The sequence below is a fragment of the Tupaia chinensis genome, unplaced genomic scaffold (assembly GCF_000334495.1).
Source record: "Tupaia chinensis unplaced genomic scaffold, TupChi_1.0 Scaffold000081_1, whole genome shotgun sequence".
Taxonomy (NCBI): Eukaryota; Metazoa; Chordata; class Mammalia; order Scandentia; family Tupaiidae; genus Tupaia; species Tupaia belangeri.
In genome coordinates, this window is record NW_006159542.1 from 7890024 (window position 1) to 7907809 (window position 17786).

General features: G+C 41.7%; 1 protein-coding gene across 1 annotated transcript in view; it reads right to left on the reverse strand.

Moving 5' to 3' along the window:
* The window catches only part of ASTN2 (astrotactin 2), a 442922-nt gene that overhangs the window by 282726 nt on the left and 142410 nt on the right, over positions 1-17786 (reverse strand). The gene's annotated exons all lie outside the window — the stretch shown is intronic.

Below are 17786 nucleotides of genomic sequence, written 5' to 3' on the forward strand. Positions count from 1 at the left end.
ACTCTTTCCTAATATCTCTACTGGTTTCATGTTTCTGCTATTATATAAATAACTGTGTTACAATTATTTATTCCTAAATTTGAGCTTTATATGGGCTAATCTATAGCTATGAGCATATAACACGGGATGGACCTGGTATAGAATATGTCTTCATTTATTTAATTGGCTCAGTTATTGACCTGACTTGATAGTGACTCCAATAAAGGGAGGCCTCCTAGAGTAGCCCCCTTTACACTGAGTAAAACAAGATTCTCAGACAAGCCCTTTTGTAATGGTATAAAAAGTAGCAGTGAACAATTGGCTTATAGATTGGTTAAGCCTCTGCTTCCCTTTATCATTCTGATTACATTGAACATAAAGTTTGGGAGCATTGGTTCAATATTCACTGAGCACCTGCTATGGGCCAGGCACTATGCCAGGTAATTAGAAAAGGCAACCTTGATGATAAATAATAATGTGTGTACTTTTCATAAAGTATTCCAGTCTTTCCTCTCTAAAGCATTTGTAATCTAATGTTCTTTTGCCCTGGATTTTCTCAAAGGCCTGTCTGAAGACTGTGAGGATCAATCCCAGTGTACACTTTAGTCTGAGTCTGTAGAAGGGTACTCTATTATTGTAGTCAGTTAGATAAACTTGAGTATTAGTGTTCCTGTGCATAAGGCAAGGGATGCTTAAGTAGTCATACTTTTAATCTAGTACTAATTAGTGGCCTCTTAAAAGTGAAGTGTTATCCATCCAACTTTATAGGAAGGAAATAGAAGGCAGGGGCTAGTATGAGAATCAGATCTCTACCCTGCACCTGCCAAGGATGTGGATTTGTACTCAGGACATGTGGCCCCTGAAGAGGCTCTCAAAACAAATTACAGATACAAAACAGCAGATGGCTAGATAATTTTTACAAGCAGGCCAGTGGTGAGGTAGAAGGCTGTTTAACAAAGTATATACTTGGACTCCAGACCTTTGGCTTTATCTTGTCAATATCATTAATGTTCATGATACCCTGGCAAAGTCAGAAGTTAGTGAGGTAACTTCAGCACTGAAAATGTATTCTGGGAAGATGGCTGTACTTGGAGTCAGGCTTGTGTCTGAATCAAAGCTCTGCCCCTTGGCTAGCTATGTGACCTCAGGCAATCACCTTGCCTCTGAGCATCAGTTTCTCTACCTACAAAATAGATATGGATATTATATAAGACAGAAATGGGATATTAGACTAGATCACTAAAATCCCTTCTAGCTCTGTAATTTAAATACATTTGTTAACCAACTGTAATTGTGATTGAGTTTCCTGCCACTATTCTTGCATAATTTATTATAATTTTATTGTGTTTACATTTAGTTAGTAGGAAAATACCTGGCCCACCTTAGCCCAATTGCTTCTCTATCCTAACTATTGCGATATTTTGACTGTTGTTACTCTGTCTGCTGAACTGATTTTCTTATCTGGTAAAAGTAAATGATAATTTGGGACTGCAGTTTGAGTCCTAGACCCACTGCCTTAAAGCTCATGCTGGGCGTGTGAGTGCGTGTGCCTAAGGTCCTGAGAGAAGAATGGAGAAGGGATAGCGGCATTGCCTACCCCCTAGGGGGATGATTTCTCACTTTCTGTAGATCCTGAGAGGAAAAAATGGAGAAGGGATAGCTGCATTGCCTACTCCCTAGGGGGTTGATTTCTCACTTTCTGGTTCTCTGTCTCCAGAAAGTACATGTATCCTATAACAAACAAACAAAAAAAAAACGCCTCTCTCTAAAAAGAAAAAAGTAAATGACAGTTTATGTTTTAAAAGGTTATGAGAATTAAACTATATTAATGGGGCGGTATATGTAAAAGTACCTAATTCAGAAAATGTGACATATTAAAGGAAACCAAGGCTTCCCTTCATGGTGAGCTGATGCGTATTATTCAAGTAAATGCTGGGGAGGTCTCAGACCTGTCTTGGTACAGTCACATGCTTAGCACTGCTAGGCTACTTAATTGCAGAGCCTACTGAGGGAAGAGTGGGATTGCTGGAGGGCCAGAGGCTAGGAAAGCTGCACACTAAAACCTAAAGTCTAATGATTTGATTAAAGTCATTAAGGCGGCATCTTGACTATCTTGACTTTTTGGGATATAAATGGAATCAGGATTGTTTTAAATGGGTTTGTTTGTTTGTTGGCATAGGGCACATACATTCACCAGAGAGATAGAGAGGGAAAGTGAGAAATCACCCTCCAGGAAGTGATGGCCATGCCACAAGTATCTTCTCTATTCTCCTCTATTCTCACAAATTACGTGAGTAATAAACCTTTTTCATACTTATTTGTTCGTTTGTTTGTTGGCATAGGGCACATACATTCACCAGAGAGATAGAGAGGGAAAGTGAGAAATCACCCTCCAGGAAGTGATGGCCATGCCACAAGTATCTTCTCTATTCTCACAAATTATGTGAGTAATAAACCTTTTTCATACTTATTTGTTCCAAGAGTAGCATCATTGGTCTCAACATCCAACATCTGAACCCACTTTTGGATGGGGGGTTTCCACGTCTCTTATGTGGAATGACGACAACAATTGACACAGCAATCGGGTCCAGGAAATGAGTCTGAATACTTCCTTTGCTAACTGGTTCTGCTGCTGGTTAATGTGTATTTTCGTCACTGTCTGCTGGTGAGCATGTGCTGCATTTGCTGAGCTACTGTGCTGCATTTGCTGAGCCCTGCCAAGCCACATTAAAGATTTACTAAGCTAAGTTGGAAGATTTGATAATTGACATATAACAATAGGAGGAAATTGGTTTTGGGGATTGTGTCTCAGTCCAGACGTGTCTGTGTATCTCAGACTGAATTGTATGTTTGGATTCCAGCATAAACTGTGACAGATACTAGACTTAGGGAGGTGTCTTTTACTCTGTGACTTTTTATCATTTGTCCCTACCAAGCTTTGCCCCAATTCTTTAGAGTGCTCATGGGGAATACTGGTGTCCTGTGCAGTATGTGGGCCCATTGGTGGTCACTTACATGGAGCAAGACCATATGGAAAACTATGGTGCACACTCTAAAAACAGATGGCTCATTAGGACTTCACAACATGCCTTTGCTACAGCTGCTGCCTATGCCACTGTGGGTTCAAAAGATCCTGATCCCCCCAGGGTTATAGAGAAAAGCACCCATGGCAGTCATTCAAATCCAGCTTCAACCCAGGGTCCTCAAACCCCATGAAGCAACTATTGCCATGGGAGAAACCCTAATTCTGATGACACAGGTCTGCGACTCTCTGGAAAAAGAAACATAAATATCAGTGAATTGGGTATAGGGGAGTCTCTCTTTACTACCACTAGTAAACTGTAGTAATAACCATCATGGGGGTGGGGCAGGGGACTTGGATAAAGAGAAAGGAAACAAAATTGAAAGAGAGGTCTACAATTTGACACATGTCAAATACAGAATTTACTAAAAGAATGTATAGAACAAGAAAACAGGTTGCTAATTGGCTTTTGCACCTCTGCAACCTCAGTTCTGAATTAACTTTTAACATCTGAAATGCACCAATTACCAAATTTTCAAGGTCTTAATACTAGGGCTCAAAATACAGCTATATCTGGGGATTCACCTAAATTTAAACAAGATGTTCGTATTAGGGGAATTACTGAGGAAATTTCAGGACATGTTAAGAAGACAAATAGAAATGCCTAATTCCCTATAGCTCTAGCACCCATTACCCTAAAATATCCCAGAGTGGGCATGGACACTCTGACCTAATGAGTATTAAATAGTTTAATTAAGTGTTTGACATTTATAACCAGCTTGCCATAAATGGTACCACATGGGCCTATTCTCCCCACCCTCCATTAGTTAAGAGTAGTTAATATGGCCCAGTTTAGATTGAAACAGGACCTTTGAGGTTTGAAACCCATATACCAGACCTATTTAAAGAAGAGTGATTATCCTCAGTGTTTCACCATTTGATGTCCCAATTTAGCCTGTTCTTAAACCTAAAAAGAATGAATGGTACCTCACAGATTACTACAGTCTTAATGCCTAGGTTCCATTCACTTAGGTTCCTATACCAAAATCACTACCACTCTCCAATCAACAACTGGAGAGTACTTTGCAGTCAGATTTGGCTGATATGTTCAGTGCCTGTCTTAACAGCCACAATTTACCTTCACCTTCATATAAACACAAAGCCCCTATACTTGGCTACTCATGGGATATCTTAATGGCTATGCCTTCACGCAGATGTTACAGACAAGATCTTAACCACATCCATCTTTCTCCATGAGTACAATAATGACATCACACTGATAAGCTCCACCTCCAAGGAGATTCATCCGACACACTTCCTGAGGGCATAAAAACATTCACAGAAGGCAACAAAAAGGGATGGGCTATAGCCCTGTACAAAATACAAGGTTCTGCCACCTTGGCTAAACTCTGAAAGTTACTTAGCTGAAGGCCATTCTACCCTTGACACTATCAAGAGCCAGCATCCACAATGTTAAAAGAATCTCAATAGCTTTGGTGCCTTTTTGAGTCCTAGAAACAACGTATTTCTCATTTATAAATTTACTTAGACCCATTTTGAGGCCCAACGGGCTAGCCCCCAAACTGGCTGACCTCAGTCAAGATCCTGGACAACAAAGGGCTCTAACATTGCAATATGACAAGCTTACCACTTAATGCCTTCCAGAGAGTCCTTCAGTTAGCAGCTTTAATTCCTTCTTTCATGACTCCTGGAGTTTCTGGGCCACACTTGACCATAACTTGCCCACAGACATCTGCTGCAAGAAATTGCCTACTCCACCCCACACTACATGCCATTAGAATGCAGTTGTTGGCTGTAGAATGGGAACTCTGGGAAACAGCTAGTTGTCACAGACCTTGAGGCTCTGACTCTCCATACCCAGCAATCCTTTCTGTGCTGGGTCATGAAAGCAACACCCTGAGAGCTCAGCATAGTCACTGAGGCCTCCTTCTGTAGTGCAGAGCTAAACCTGGCCAATTCTATCTTTTGGATTTGATGCTCTTCATCCTCAGTTCCTTGCCAGTTACCATGGTGTAGTTAAAGTCACTTTCTTTAGCAGACTATCTGGATATCTGGGGTGGCCCCTGGGATCAACTGACTGAACAAGAAAGGAAGTTTAGATACTTTATAGATGGCATCACACCATCAAATCAACTGGAAAGCTGCTGATTTTCGTCCTTAACTGGGATGTTCCTGATAATGGGATAGGACCTAAGAGTCAGCACAACTGGCCAAACTTCACACTTTTTTTTTTTTTTTTTTTTAAATCACCAGATGCCCTGGCCAACTATCAGCCCCATCTGCACAGTTCTGTAGACTTTTGGGCCAATGCCAGCGATCTGCTCTGGCAAATGCATCAAAAGCAGTTCTCTATCTAGGATTACCTCTTGGGATAAAGAACTCCCTGAATCTCTGGCCTCACAGATACTCAAACAGTAAATCAAGATCAGCTCTGCACATACTAAGTCCACGATGAAAGGCCTCATCAAGACACTCCTATCTCCTAGCCTCTTCAGTATTCCAGATATAATTTATAGTGACCAGTGTGCTCATTTCACACCCCAAAAAACTCTATGTTGGGTTCTTGTACAAGTCATTCACCTCCCCTACCAGCCTCAGGCTTCAGGCCTCATAGAGAGCCGGGCTTACTTAAACAAGTTCAAGTTCAACTAAATAGACCTGGTACACTTCAGTCATCAATCAAATATCAGGGTGAACTGTAATAGAGTCTTTCTCTATTTCTGATATTTGACCATTGACAATTTTCATGTCCCACTATTCCCTCTTTCACCTTGCTTCTGAGCAAGCTGGTAATAAGCCTAGATGCTCCACTTGGGGGCTATAAAGAAATCCAAACCATGCTAGCTCCAAATAACATGGGAACTGGCCTCAACCTCAACCTGCTATGTGAAAGTCAAGCCAGTCTCCTTTCCCATTCTCTCGAGTCATTTTTAGATCTGCTTAGGAGCCCCTTCTGTTCTCAAAACACTTCACTATGAGAATGGCACATCTTTTGGTGTGTGGATTGTATCGACAGTCTCAACATCTGAACCAAAATTGAGTAGGGATCTATCCCCACTTCAATGTGACAACAAATGCTTAGAGTTAGATATTGAAAACAATTTCATAGTAAGTGGAAATTTTGTAAGTTTCATTTCTGAGTAACCATATCAATAAAGCCAGTTGTTTTGTGAAATGACATTTACTATTTAAACTTGATCATAAATCTCTAAATCTCTGGGTCCTCAGAATATGAGACTTATTTGATTCTTTTAATGATTCTATAAAAGTATTAAAAATAAAGCTAAGTGAAAAATATCATGGCTTAAATGATGGAGATGGATTGGATATCCATATTACCTCAGCTGATTCAAGACTGAGGGGCTGGATCTAGGAAAATAAAACTTTCACTGATCGGTACACTGGAAGGCAGATTACATACAATGGGCACACCGACAATGAAACCACTACAGAAGGCTGAGTGTTAGCAAAATGAAAGGGGCAAATGATCAAGCAAAAACCCTAAATGTATGAATGCTCCCTTTTGCAGTGGGTATTATGGCCACATATACCTGTTTTGTTTTGTTTTCTCCCAATGGGCACACCGACAATGAAACCACTACAGAAGGCTGAGTGTTAGCAAAATGAAAGGGGCAAATGATCAAGCAAAAACCCTAAATGTATGAATGCTCCCTTTTGCTTTTACACAAGTAAATCCTGGCCAGGAATGAGCAGGATAGGCAGCCTCTATGACTGAAATAAAGTTTCACTAAATAAAATGTCTGAAACAATGCTATGTATGGCAGGGGGAAAGTAGCTCCCTAAGGAAATGAATTGCAAAAGGGGGAACTTTATTTTTATTCTGGAAGATACTGTTTTCTAGGAAATGATCTATATTACAGTGTTCCAAATTTCCATTTTTCAGGTCTAACTTTTTTGATCACCAGACTGGTATATATCCAATTGCCTGGTTTATATGGTCAACTGCATGTCCCACAGAAACTTTAAACTCAGAATATTCAAAACTGAATTCAGCCTACCATACCTGCTGCCCTTCCTTTGATCTACCTAATAAACACTAGCATTCACTTAGGCACTTAAGCTAGAAAGCTTGGCATCATCTCTAATCATTCTCCCACCTCTCTCACCATCTATCTGCTACCATTTAAACATAGAGTTCTCATTGTACTAGCAAATTAATATTTTTTTCACATCCATTTGTTCTTTTCTTCATCATCATGTCTGCTGAATTTTTAGCTGCCACTATTTTTCTTCTCGAGACAAAGCTTTAGCCTCTTAATTTCTCTCCTCGATCTAGCAGTCCTAAATGCACGTCCTCCCAACCTAAGTCAAGCTCTAGCCCAAACTACTCCTTCCTTCCTCCTTCCTTTCCTTCCTTCCTTCCTTCCTTCCTCCCTCCCTTCCTTCGTTCCTTCTCTTCCTTTCTTTCTTGTCTTCTTCTCATGGTTATTTTTGTACAGACTTTTCTTGCTACTTGAAATACTTTCTCCTACCCATCTCTGTTACCCTAAATCTTACCTCTTTCAGATCTTAAGGAATGTCTTTTATTTTTTTAATGCCAGAGGGTGCATAGAAAATGAGGAAGAGAATATCCTCCCAATGGGATTAGATTATGCCAGAAATCATTCCCCCCCCCCTTTCTTTCATACAGTAAGGATCCTAGGTATGTGTACATGTGCCTGGCATGTTTTTCAAGCCACCAGAACCAGATTTGAACTACAGTTGGCCATGTGGGATCCAGCTCCCACTCCACAGCACTTAGCAACTGCACTAAAGGCCCTGCTCCAGAATGCCTTTCTGATCCACTTAACTATTTGAGTCAAGGATGCACACCATGCTTTGCTTCCTCTAGCATTTACCATTGTTTTGTGATTTTTCTCATTACCTATCACTGAGACAGGACTTAGCTCTATAAAGGAAGAGCAACATTTAATTTATTGCTATACACCTCTAGATCTAGCACAGTACCAGAAGTAAAGTGGGCCCTAAAATTGTTTCTGAATAAAACCAAGGCATAGGTCAGCTAAACTCATGTGTCAATATACATGAACACTTAGAGACACAATCAGTATCAGATAGTTATGTTACCTCCTGCTCCTCCTACCACCTGACTCCCTAAATCACTAAGTTTAGCTGCAACGGAAAATGGAATATGGTTGAAAGATGGGAGGTGGTAGTTCTCTTTGATTTTCTTTCTCTTAGAGAACCTTCTCAACCATAAAATAATTGAAAGTCATGTTCCCTTCTGGACTTAACTCAAATTTTGTCTTCATGCAAAGTCATTACTAGAAGAGAAGGCTCAAAAATATACTTTCCATTGTGTGACATATGAACTATCTCAATAAAATGACTGCAAAGAAAAAAGAGATACTTTTGACCACATGATCTCTTGAATAGTCTGTACACATAATTCTTTGGGTGGAGGAGAGAGAAGCGAGGAAACTAACCCTGTTTGAGTCTTAATTTTGTAACCAATTTATGATTCCCTTTGAGAAAACTGTTACTTTGCCCTGCAGAGAAGTTTCCATTTCCCCTGTCTATATTAAAAGGTATATTAAACTAAGAACCATTTCCATTGTAAATTTCAGTGACTTTGGTGACCCAGGACTTCTTAAGTTAAGAACTCCAAAAGGAGCCTTCTGTCTCCCTGGGCATCTATAGAATGGGAAGCAACAGCAAGAGGGATCCTACAATACAAGGATCCTAAGGAGGGAAACCTGGACTTGAGGGCTGGTATGTCAAATGAAGACAACCAAGGCCAGCTCCCACCCAGTGAATCAATGGTCAAGACAATCTCTAAGACCTGGCTCAGAGCCTGCATGCTGACCCAGAGACAGAGTGTTGCTAGGAAACAAGAGTCTAGAGCTAGCTGACCAGCATCATGCAGCATTAAATCATGCTGACCTGCTTGTATCTTTTTTTCATTGTTCCTGACTAAGTACTTCTAATTGTTGCAGAGAGAAGAAAAATATCTCTTAGAGAGAGAATACTTTTTGGAGTGTACACTGTGGCTAAGTAATAGGAAAATATAAATGATGAGAGGATTATAGCAACCAAAGCTAGAAGCAAGAGAAGGCAAGAGAGAAATTGGATTTGGATTATACATCTTACCTCTCCCTCCATTCCCCTAATTCTCAGTTTCCTAAGCACAAAGATACCAACTTTAGAAGACTGTAAGGACTAAGTGAAACTGTGTATATGAAGTGGCCAGCATACCTCCTAGCATAACTGAGTTCTCAGTATGTGACGAGCTATAGAGAGACAGGAAGGCATGTGGACTGTGGAGTCAGTACTGGGATGGAATCTCGCAACTGCCTATTATCGGCCATATGACTTGAATAGATGTTTCCTCATTTGGAAGATGGACCTCGTAGGTTTGTTATGAAGATGATATAAGACCATATAATTAATGGGCCTACAGTAATAACTTTACACATGTAAGAAACTGTTGCCTGTTTTTTCTGTCACCCTGTCCTCCAGTATGCTCATTCCTATACATTCTTCCTGAACAATAGGAACTTGGTATTCAACTGTGCAAAAATGTTCCTCTGTGTTCACTGCTGGGCTCTAGGATGCATTATCACATAACTTCTGAGTTTACTTCTGAATTTCCACCTCCAGGTTCAGGCAGTGCTCCAATTAAAAAGTGGGCAGCTTAGCCAGAGAGAAACAACCATAATTTGGGAAGTCTGGCAGGGGGAGGGCATATGTCTTAGGCTGCTGTAGCCAGGACAGGAAAGAGCTACATCATTATGCTTTTTGCTTAGGAAACCTAATAGTAATAACTATTGTCTTAATTATGCCTCATAATAATAATGAATAATAATAGCTAGTTATTTCCTGAGCATTTATTATATGCCAGGTGCAGTGCTAATCACTCCACAAACATTGTTTCATTTCATTCTCATGACACTGCAAGACAAGCATTATTATACTCATTTTAAAGACAAGGAAATGGAGGTTCAGAGAACCAAAAATGCCTGACATCAGTCACACATCTGGCAAATGGGACAGATGATACACTTGATATGTATGATATTTCCTGAAACTTACACGTTTGGTAAGGAGAGGGTACCGATGACTTGTGTTGAGTTTTTACCATGGGTCAGTTTAATTGCATGAACTCATAGGGACTTCATAAGAGCCATAAGAAATCCAAATGAGTTTCCAGCTATCCTCCTGGGATTTTCCAAATTGGCCCATTATGTTCTCTTAATTCAAGATATTTGGCAAGTTAGCCTTTCTTATTCACGATAATTTTCAGCTGTGGGCAGAGGCAATGGCGATGTCTCAATCTACGTGGGAGACTGAGGCACAGTGATATTCAAAGCCCTAACGAAGAAGCCAATGAATTCTCAGTAGCACCCAAAGGACTCCATGCATTATTGCTCCCAACTAATCCAAGAATACTGAGCATTCCTCAAAGGTGCCAGGCCTTCCCACACATCCAGCTTTGTATCATGTCCTCTCGCATGGAATTTCCTTCCTTTCTACCTTTCCAGTTGGCAAATGTCCAATCACCCTCCAGAGTTCTGCTTAGACATCTCCTTTATAGAAACTTCCCAGCCTAGCCTAGGTAGGTTAGGGGTCCTCTTGTAACCTTGACCCTCCACTCCCCATCCATGCACACACACACACACACACACACACACACACACACACACCCCTTATGCTTTCTTCTGTCACAGAATTTATCAAGAATCATAATAGTTTGTTCAGCTATTGGCCTTTCCCATTTGACTGTGAGCTCTTTAAGAGCCAGGACAATCTCACTTACCTTAGTATCTTTAGCACATCACACAGGAGTTGGCAAATATTAGGAACTCAAAGTACTACTGTGGAGTAATGGAGGGGTGAGACGAGATAAAGGAAAGACATGAGAGGCAGAGGGGGGTAGAAAATGCCCTTGTGGTATGACATCTCAAAGGACTCTTTCTTAGTGAGCCTGCTCTTAGGCAGGTAGGTTAGACCTGATGATAATAACCTGGGCCAGGCAGTAGCTTTAATCTGTGTCTGTGCTCCCTTTAGACCCCTTTGTTCTTACTAAAGAGCTGAAGGCAGAGCGGTAAGAAAAGCTCCATAGTCATTTCCAGGGAAATTCCACATTGTTAGTGCAAGATACTATCTAACAATCCTGCTCCCTCAGTCCCTACATCCCTTGTCTGGGACAAGGACATGGACAGTGACAGGGGAATGAATGTGGCTTGACTCCAGTCTGAACAGAATTGGGACTGCCAGTTCGCAACAATGTTAATCACTTGTTGCTTCTCCTAAGAAGGACCATGGGAATAGTCTACAGTGTTTCAGGAAATGATGGAGAGAGAGAGAACACACATGTACTAGAGCACACACACACACACACACACATACACACACGAATAAGATAATGGTCAGTTGCTAACCAATCTGCCATCTGTGAGTGTGAGAGGGGCTTTGACAACTGATAGTCTTTGAATTTGCTTTAATTTTCAAGAAGGGAAGACCCAAAAAAATGCTTCCATCTGGCCATTAAATTTTTCACTTCACAATTGCAGGTTGTAATTGACTGCATAAGCTGACCTCAGTTTTACCATCTACAAAATGGGAATGACCTACATAGATGTGAATGGAAAACACCTTACACATGAATCACTATTTCTTACTCTCACCACCGTGACAAACTTTGATTGCTAAGTAATTCTGCAGTCTTCCCGTCCCCCAGCCTGCTCCTGGCCCAGAATCACCATGCAGTATTCTAAACAGTTGTCACCATTTGATTATAACTGACACATAAAGAGAAAATCAGGCCTTGCTAGACGATTTCTAAGGCTTCTCCAGTTCCAACTTTTAGGGTTTGGCTTTACCTTCTAAAACTGCCCCTAAGCTAAGATTTAAAAGCAAGCTGTGCCAAGAGGTATTGGCAAGTAAAGAGAGTATTGCCTTTCCCTCCTCCCCTCTTCTCCCCCTCCCACCCACCCAAACTGAAAATCTAAATTCCATCTTAGCTTTCTCAATTTCTTTCAACTGTGGATAAGAGAAGCAGACTAGGAGAGCAAATAATTCCCTTGGGTTTGATGCCAACATCTAAAGAGTTCTCTGAGGCTGCTGTGGTATAGCTGGATGAACACTGACTTTATGATTAAAGCAGCCTGGGTTCAAATCCCTACTCTGCCAAGTCCCCTGTTGTGAACTGACAAGTCGTCTCACCCTTCTGAGCCTCAGTTTCCTCAAGCGTGAAAATGCAGATAACAACGCCTACCTTACAGACTTGTTATAAGGAGTAAATTGGATGAAATAATGTATGTGAAAATGCTTTGTGAGACACACTGCGCTGAGCACATGCAAAAGATTATTATTCTTGGTGTGCACCAATAGGAAAAAGACTAGGGTGTTCCGTTCCAGATGGACTCAATCTAAACCGGGGAGCAAATGCTTTTTTTGGTAATTTCATCTTGTGGAGACGGCAGTCTCATGGGCCTATTTGTGTTTAATGAACCACATCCTGTATCGTTTTTTTTACATGGTTCTGAGGAGAAATAAGTTGGCTCTCTCCTCTGGCATGCTGCAGGCTAGAGAGTGTCCAGCTTATATTTAACCTCCTCTGGTCTCATTGCTTCTCTCCAAGCGAAATCACTATTCCAGAGCTGTGCTTTGTGCTGACCCTACAAGAGCTGTGTAGAAACCATGGCACAAGGAGAAAACACCGGTGTTGTAGCCAACTCCCATCACCATGCCGGTACCCTGACATAGGCTAATGTGGCCAGGCTAGGATTTTATCTTATTATTTTTTTTAGAGATTTTTTTGCTATAAGGTGTGTGCATTCACCAGAGAGAGACAGAAAACAAGAAATCACCCCCCAGGATGGGAAGGCCACATCACAATTCCTTCTCCTCCATTCTCCTCTAGAGACTTTTGGGAACGCATGCACGTGTACCTGGCACGAATTTGAAGTCCCCAGGTCCAGGACTTGAACCATGGTTGACCATGTGGGAGTCCAACAACATAACCATTATGCCATCTGCTGGCCCCCCAGGCTAAGATTTTAAACTCATGTTTAAAATGGAGTCATGCAGCTGGGAAATGGAGAAGCCAAGTTCATCTGAGTCCTAAGCCAGTGCTCTCAGGTCTTCAATGAAGGGCTTCCCTAGATCAGTGTCCTTTATCCTTTTTGTAGTCAAAGAATCCTTTGAGAATGTAAAAAAAGCTACAAAAGCTTCCATCCCAAATAAAACACAAATGTAGACAAACAATACCTTGCCTATAATACTAAAGCATTTATGCCCCTCCCAGGCTCGCTCATTCATTCATTTCAATAAACATTATTTAATACTAGCCATCGCTCAAGCACTGGGGAGGCACTGTGCTGTAATGGTTAGCAGAACAGAAGAGCTTCTCCCTTCATGGAGCATACAGTCCAGTAACAGACAGACAGACAGACATAAACTAATGCATGTGGAATTACAAACTGGGGTTATGAGTAGCCAAGGGATACCACTGAATGAGAGAATGTAATGAATCCTTCCTTGGTTTCTTTCTTTTCCTCTAAACAGATAACAGTCCTTTCCACTAGAACTTTAAACGTTGTAGGACGTGACATTTGGGAAGGCAGGGAAGCAAGCACAGTAGGAGACTGAGAGGAATGTTTGGGGTTAGAGGTATAAAGTAAAAGCATTACAGGGAGGACGACAGAGAGCATGATTGAGATTGCCCATAGAGACCGTCTAGGCAAAAGGGTCTATACCACAGGCTCCTATGAAATAACAACATACACTGGTTTAGCAGAGAGGACGAGCCTACAGAGGAGATACAGAAGTAACAGGCAGGAAGGCGGCTCGAGATGGAAAGACTTGGTGCCATAGCAACAAGCACAGTGCCTCAAGCAGGACACAGTCAACTCTGTCGAATGCTACTGAAAGGTCAAGCAAGATGGGAACTGAAAACTGTCCCCAGGTTATTAAATCACTGGGAAAAGTAAACTAGTACCCTGCAGGTCTCAGATTCTGAGAACAACCCCTTCCATGTCTTGTTGTCTTTGAAGCTGGTTCCCTCAGGAAATGGAGATTTCTCCTCTCCCATCAGTCCCTTGGCCACACCTGTCCTCACAAGAGGAGGTGACATTTGCCTATGCCTTTTCTTTCTCCTCCCGCCACTCCCAACCCCTAGGCTGCCTTTCAAACAGCCAAAGACTCCTTTAAAAAGTAGTCTAGGAATGCTTCAGCTGACATTCAAAAGTGCATTGTAATTCAAATGGAAATGCAGAAATGCATTCCTGGGACAGTCTTGAAAAAATTATAATAGAGATAAAATGTCTTTTAAAAGTGGAGACAGTTTTATCTGTGGGGACATCTTTATGCCATGGACTCTCCCAATCTACACTCAAGAGCAGTGCAAGTTTTACATGGAGAATGTCCTTCCACAGGGGTCACTGAGGCTGTAAATATGGATAACCCATGTTAATTGCAGTCTTTTGTTTCCAGATTCTTTGTCTCTCCTTTTTGCTGTAAATTTTAGGTTGCTTTTGTCTATTGCCGCTCTTATGTTTCCTCCTCCCCCTCTCTCAGTCACTTTTCACTTTCTCACCCCCCCCACACACACAAAGAGAAAGAACAATTCCTTCACATATGCACACCCTACACCTTCCAAAGACGCTTTCTCCTCAAAAAAAGAAGATAACTGAAAATTCAAGGAGCCTATCAGATTGGCAACTTCAGAATCTGTCGCTGTTCTCCCTACGAAGAGAATGAGAGAGGATGGTAAAAGTTCCAGAATCCTTTTAATTCCTCCTTAGCCCCTTCCTGAGCCCCTCCCTTCCCTAGCTACAGATCTGCAGCCCAGCTCACGGAGGTCTCTTCCCATCCCAGGTCAATCTACCCCTGTCCTTGGTCCTGAGTTAACTCCTGCCATACATACACACGTGCACCTGGGAACACAGCAATCTAAGAAGATTTGGCAGTCACAGGTAGAGGGGATGGGTTGGATCAAAATAATACTTAGGAGCACAAGTCAGTGCTAGATGGGTCCATCCACTGATGTGTTTTCTTATTTAATTTACACAATGACCCTGCATTTTGCCTATAGGAAAACAACTCTGAGAGTGAGTCTGTTTGCCCAATATCACACAGCTGGTGAACGGTAAATCCGGGATTTATGTGGAGGTCCATCTGACTTCAAAACTTGTGCTTTGTCTCCAGATGAAGGTATTTTTTATCCAAGGTGGCCAGAGGAAGGACAACTGTACACAAGGAGCCCTACTCATGATGTAAGGCTCATGTATCAAGGTCATGATTGCAGATGACATGTTAATATCAGGTCAAAAGGTAAAATGGAGTTTTAGTGGGAGAAAGGACGATCAAGAGCACAGGAGCACGCAACAACTGTTTTGCAGGGAAGGAGGCTGAGAACTTCACATGGTCCATGGAGAAAGGCGTGGGGCAGAGGCAATGGTTAAAAGAGACTGACAGGCTGGAGGATATCCATGCAAATCTTGCCTGGAGCTTCCTGGAATGAGTTTGGGTAGAGTATATACATGCAGATGATTGTTTCCATGCCCTCTTTGGCCTATGTTTAACCACCTGCTCTTCCAGGCTTGAACCTTCCAATCAAGAAGCCATTTCTGAAGCCTACATTTCAAAGAACCCTGAAAATCTCCCTCCTACATACCCCACTCTGAGTTGGAAGGACTATCTATCTGTGGGATATCTTTATACCATGGACTCTTCCAATCTACACTCAAGAGCAGTGCAAGCTTTACATGGAGAATGTCTTTCCACAGGGGTCACTGAGGCTGCAAATGTGTAAAACCCATGTTAATTGCAGTCTTTGCTTCCAGATAAATTCTTTGTCTCTCCATTTTGCTGTAAATTTTGGGATTGTCCTTTTTCGGTGACATGTGTGATTCACAGGGAGAAATGAGGATTGAGATCACACATTAGCAAGGACCAGAGCCAGGACTAGAATCCTCACAGGATACCCTCGATTTCTGTTTTGTTTCAAGCTACTGTTCTTTGTGTACCTACTCTGTGCCAGGCATTCTACTTGCGTTATTTTATTTCATTCTGCCAAAATCTGTGTAAAAGAATTACTGCCCCTCATTTAACATGTATGGAAACTGACACTTGGAAGTTATTTTGCTCAGGGTTACCTGGGAGGTATGTGGGAAGAGGAGTCAAGTCATGATGTCCTATCATCCCACTTCCATGCTGTACTCTCTCTCCTATAAGCTCTACCCCCACAGTTATCAGTCTCCATGTCCAGATTCATCCTGTCCTGCTTCCCTGTGGTTAGCATATGCCAGTAACATAGTCAATGGCTAGATAGAGAATGGAAAGCAACTATCTCTGCAGTCAAAAGGTTCTCTCAGTTTTGCAGAGAATAATTCTCAGAATTTCACCCCCCTACTTCCCAGCAGCACTCCCAAATAAAAAAATAAATAAATAAAGCCAGAGTGTTTGATGTACCATCTAAGTGGTCATGGCAGGTGGAGATGGGGAGGAAGAAACACACGAACAGTTAAATTGGCCTCCATGTATTCTTGTGTTATTGTTGAGAGCAAGTATGCATGACAGAGGGGATAAAAATGCCTTTACAAACTAGAAGCCCAGAGAGAGCTGTGACACCAAGTTAAGCCAGCAAGTGTGTGGGAAGCCCAGGTCTTGAAAGGGGCAGTGGTTCCTGTTTCAGCATTCTGTCTACCCCTATCTCCCATGTTACTTATAACATATTCCATGCATCCATGATATAAAGAAGGGAGTTTTATGGAATGAGAAAGTCCAAGGCCTGGAAGAAGCCACAGATGAAGATGGGGTATGATTTAACTTGAGCTTGGTGTCCCAGGCCCCAGAAGTGCTAAGAAGCAAATTAGTTCGGCGGCCACAGTGCACAAAGGTTTTTATAAACATAACCTAATTGTATTACTTCAAAGTCCTGAAGCTTATTGCCCTGCTTAATGATGTGTCACATTATTTATAGGGTAGTGCAATGAGACTTCTATTGATTTAATGCACTTCCTTAAAGACTGTCATTGTCACAGCCATAAAACGAAGCTATTCCCAGACAACTCAATTATGTCCCCTGTGCCTATAAACCATCCCGTGCCCCACGCAGTTGCACACAGAAGGCAGGGAGGGGTGAGAGCATGACTGATGTAAAGTGAAGATTCTGGCAAAGGTGGGTGGCTTCATCCAGCTGGGGATCTGTGGCAGCATGAGCAGCTCTAGATGGGGATGTGGAGCAGCTTCAACCTGTCTTGGCCCTTGGCAAGTGGGGACATGTGACTCTGAGCAAGCTTTTCCTCCCTTCTAGTCTTAGTTTTCCCAACTGCAAAACTGGAGTGTTGAGCTCAATAAGACCTGTAAGGTCTTTCCTGGCTCCCACATTCTGTGGTTCTATGAATTACAGTTGATCTAATTATTGGAAATAGAGTGGCTGCACCATAAGAAGATGCCTATAAGGTGTTAACATCACTACGCGCTGTTTCCAACAACTAAGAGCCTTTATTTTTAACATTAATTGATAATCATGATGTAAATTACAACAAGAAACGCTTCAGTATAGTTGGAAGAGAGGAAAAAGCAAGGGCTTTTGCTACCAGCCAGTCTTGGTTCTAATCCTGACCCTGCTACTTATTAGCTATATGGCATGTCTGAGATTCACTTTGTCAGTTGTGAAATGAGGGTATGAATGCATTGACCTACTAAAATACCTATTTGTATGTGTGTAATATTACTCACTTTCTCAAAATGCTATCGCATAAATCACTTCCCATCAATGTGAGAAGCAAAACAG